Source organism: Pholcus phalangioides, unplaced genomic scaffold (genome assembly GCF_987345545.1).
Source record: "Pholcus phalangioides strain wild (caught in Gottingen) unplaced genomic scaffold, Ppha-v1.0 ptg000039l_1, whole genome shotgun sequence".
In the NCBI taxonomy this organism is placed as follows: domain Eukaryota; kingdom Metazoa; phylum Arthropoda; class Arachnida; order Araneae; family Pholcidae; genus Pholcus; species Pholcus phalangioides.
The window spans coordinates 24892785-24897468 of record NW_028301625.1 but is presented as its reverse complement, the minus strand read 5'-3'; the positions used below and the strand labels follow the sequence as shown (position 1 = coordinate 24897468).

General features: G+C 40.5%; 1 non-coding gene across 1 annotated transcript; it reads right to left on the bottom strand.

The window, feature by feature from the left end:
* Positions 1 to 4248: 4248 nt before the first annotated feature.
* TRNAL-UAA (transfer RNA leucine (anticodon UAA)) lies at positions 4249 to 4332 on the bottom strand. Its single transcript has one exon. It is a non-coding gene; the product is annotated as a tRNA-Leu (tRNA).
* Between the last annotated feature and the right edge of the window lie 352 nt (positions 4333 to 4684).

Here is a 4684-nt window from a genome sequence, read left to right as displayed (position 1 = left end):
TGGGTTTTTTTCTTTCTTCAAATTTCGCATGCGGATTATACGCAGGAAAATACGGTAATGGAAAAGGATAGAGTATTTCTCAATCTTGTTGTTTTTCAATTATTATCATTCTCGGTTTCGGGGTAAAGCAATATCATCGCACAAAATCAGGAAAAAATATTCTCCTTGAAAGTAGATGGCAATTTTTAGAACGTTCAGCGATTTCCTCTGTGGCAGTTATAATGCGGATCAGGGAAATTTTAAAAACCGCTTAAACGGTTTACTATAGTTATTCGATTCATACAGGGTGTTCTGTTAATGGACCGAAAAACTCAGAGGGTTGTTAGTAGGCATCGAGAGGAACAAAAATTGCAATGGAACATGCTGTCGCAAACCACGTTGAGAGGGTGAAAATCGCGAAAAACGCATGCAGGCTCTGAGTCCAGAGGAGACGAAAGGTCAGTTGATCGCTGAATGCGTTCGTGGGTTCACTCACCATATCTGACGTAATGTACATCATATCTGACGCCTGTGGACACACCGGAAGATCTCATAGAGTGGATTGTCGTCACTGCGGAAGACATCAAAAGCATACCTGGTATCTTCGAGTGCGTCCGTGAATCGTTTTTACGTCGTTGTAGACTGTGCAATGACGTCAGTGGCCGCCACTTCCAACAACTCTTGTAATAATTAATCAAATAAATCTTTTTGTAGTTATTATTGTACTTTTCGTCGTTCCAGCGTGACGTCGAAACCTGCATGCGTTTTTCGTGATTTTCACCCTTTCAACGTCGTTTCCTCCACCATGTTCCTTTGCAATTTTTGTTCCTTTTGATGTTTTCTAATAACCCGCTAAGTTTGTCGATCCATTAACAGAACACCCTGTATATCAGCCATTTCCTCACATTTCACCACGTCCTTGGAAATATTGTTATATATTTGTGGACTGAATAATTACACGAAATTTCAAATTTTAACTATTTGTCAAAATAAAAGGAGAAGGATAGTGTTTCTTGCAGGCCCGTCATTTGGAGGGTTGGAGAGGGGGGTGATCGCCTCTTTTCCCCCGTAGCTTTAAAAAATACAAAAGAAATGGGCAAACAAGGTGAAATATGCAGGGTACATAGCAAATGGGGGGTTACTAACGAAGTTTTCAAATAACGTGTAGTACTCAGATATGTCATTCATATTTCTAGAGGTGTTATAGCTACTAAAATTAAAAAAATAACATTTTATGCAGTCCCCTTGTGCCCCAATAACCAATTAAAAAGTTGTTGCCCTGTCTCTTTTGATGCCAACAAAAAAAAAAAAACCCATGTTTCTTAGTGCAATATTTACTGAGATACAGTAATTAAATTGCAAAAACAGTGGAAAATTGGGAAAAAACAGCTCTAAAATGAGGAAAAACCGTTTTACCAGCATTTAACGGTGTTTTTCCAAAATGTCCACCGTTTTTCGAATTCAATATCCTCTTTCAAATATCAATATCCTCTTTCAAATATCAATATCCTCTTTCAAATATCAATATCCTCTTTCAAATATCAAAACCGCATAAACTAATGCAGGAAATGCTTCCCCCCTCATGTTTATGTTGTTTTTTCCCCCAACTTTTTTCCATTTTCTGAATTCAAATATCTCACCGAATATTGCACTTAGAAGCATGGATTTTTTTGTTGGAATTAGGAGAGACTGGGAAACAACTTTCTTATTGGGTTTTGAGGACAGGGTATCCGTATAAAAAGTCCGTTTTGTATTATAATAACTATATAACCCCTTGAAACATGAATGGTATATCTGTATACTACACGTTATTAGGAAGCTTTTTTGAATTGGAAGAATGCCTCTAGGATCCACGGTTTGCTATTAAAATGCCATACCCCTGTTTGCTATGCACTCCGTATGCAGGGTGATTCAGAAAAGATGAGAAAAACTTTAAGAGGTGATAGTACACACCAATACAAACAATTGTTATCAAAGAATGCATGGTCTAACACGAAACGCATACACGCTAGCGCGTTTCGAAACGGCTGCTCCGCAAACGCTAAAACGGCATTCCTGTTGAAATTTATTGGGAGAAAAAGAACACCATGCATATGCAAATGTAACCTGGGGAAGAAGAAATCGCATGCAAATCTGCGTCACAGTGAATAGAAGGCGCAGGTGCCAGCCCTGTGAAGTTATTCCAGCGTGCAACCGCGTTCTAATAGTTGTAACATACGGGATGGCATCCGCGCCTTTTATTCACTGTGACGCAGATTTGCATACGGTTTCTTCTTCTTTCCCAGGCTACATCTGCATACATGGCGTTCTTTTTCTCCCGATAAATTTCAACAGGAATGCCGTTTTAGCGTTTGCGGAGCGACTGTTTCAAAACGCGCTAGTGCGTTTGCGTTTCATGTTAGACCCTTAGACCATGCATTCTTTGATGACATTGTTTGTATTTGTGTGTACATATCACGTCTTAAAGTTTTTCTCATCTTTTCGGAATCACCCTGTATACTGTATATACATATATTGAGTATATGTTCTTTGCTCCCCCTGAAAAAGTTGAAATGACGGGCCTGGTTTCCTGTTTTCAAGTATGTTTTGGTGACACTCCTGATTTTTTTAGTCCATTGTATATAGAGGGTCACGGAATTATTTTTCTGCACCGGGCTCTAAATTTGCAATCAAACAAAAGAGCGAAAATTTCGTAAACAACGACGTCTAGTCAATCCTTTGACTTTCTTCAGTTCATCTGGCAAAATTATTGCTGATCCACCTTGTTTACTGACGACTGTTTCGACCGAAAACATGAACGATCGTGTGCCTCATTATGTCGAGCATGACATCATCACCAAAGGTCCTCTCGTTGTTGCGAAAACGCGTCACTTGGCTCCAGACAAGATGCAAATTGCCAAAAAGAATCTGACTACATGCTGTAAAGAGCCGTTCAAGTATTACGTCAGCAAATTTTCAGTCATTTTTGACCCCCTCCCCCTTGTCACCCAAAATCAGCAAAACTCTGACCCCCCGGCAGCAAAATTTCGTCAGCACTGCTCCCTACCCTAATTCCAAACGCATACTGGTGGGATCAAAAACGTACGCGGGAGGGGGGCATAGGGGGCTCGTGCGCCTCCCCCCAGACGAAAAAAAGAATTTTTTTCATGCAGAGAAATTTAAATTTAAATTTCGAAAGTAAGTACCTTTATATGTTATTATAATGAATTTCTGTTAATTTCAATGCTATTAAGGGGAAGAACTCAAAAATTCTCTTCAAGAAATTCATTGCGACCCACCCTTCAAGCCATATATGGTAAACCCTTTACCCGCAGACCAAATGTGGCCCTGAAAGTTATCTGATGTGGCTTGCTCCCTCAAACCTAATTTTGTAAAAATGAACTAAGCGGCACATTTACAAATCGCTTAAATGACCCGTGGCACATTTTCAGATCACTGAAGTAGGCTTCAAAGATCACTTTCACATTCAAAGATTACTTAAGTAACCCGCGACACAGTTCCAGAACACTTAAGCGGCCCCCAGTGCGGTTCTACATCCCTCAAGTTACCCGCGGAACATTCCCAGAACATCCCCCGTGGCATAATAATTACGGATCACTTGAGTAATGCATGGCACAGTTTCAGAGCACTTAAGCGGCGCGGACACATTTCCAGAGCACTTGACGGATCCGTGAAACATTTAGAGATCACTAAAGTGGCTCTGAATGGAACTTATGAATAGGAAAAATTTTAGTTCAGGTGCTCAATAACCATCGAAAGGTTTTTCCGTTTTTGGCGCACCGAATAACATGCCATTAAGAATATTTCACCTTTTCATAGAGGGTGGTTGATGACGTAAGCATCATCCAAACCCCCCTTTTCGTCAAAGGTTAGCAAATCGGAACCCCCATCGATGCTGATGTAATACTTGAATGACCCTTAACAAGGTATGACCCTCCGTTATTGACAAGGTGGTGATCGTGTCAACACCTTCTAAGCAGAAAGCCTCCTCGCGAAGCTCGTGACATCATGACGTGAAGTCGTCCATTTCCCCTATAGTCATTGAATAATACTGCAAAAAACGTAAAGATTTCACATACGTCCTCCTGCTATATCCAATGGCTACAGGTGAAATGGGCGACTTCCGTGACGTCATCGCTTCGCGGGGAGACTTTTTGCTACAGAGGGTGTTGGCCGTGTACGGTTTCAAAGAAAAAAAAAAAGACTCACCGTTTCTGAGACCTCTTTCTAGCCTGGCTTCTTGGCAGAGTGTGGTAAAAAAAAGTGCAATGTCAGGAGTGGGGTTCGAACCCACGCTCTCTTTCGAGAACCAGAGCTTAAATCTGGCGCCTTAGACCACTCGGCCACCCTGACACGTTTAAAGCTTACTTGTAGTCAAGTGCAATCAAGCTGCAGAAGTATAATTGCAATCGAGAACTATCCAGGGCCGTTGCCAGAATTTTTTTGGGGGTGTAATAAAGCAATAGTCTTAAGTTATTCAAAACATGCCAGTCATTTTCTCGCATTTCGCTACGGCCATATAAATATTTTTATATAATCACACACGTGTGAAAATAATTTTAATTACTATCGAAATTTTGAATTTTTTATTGTTTGTCACTAAGTAAAAAGGGAAGGATGGTGCCTCCTGTTTTCAGGATTTTTTTTTGTGGCTACTCTGATTTTTTCAGAGCGTTACTGAATCATTTTTTTTTTCCCGTTCGGG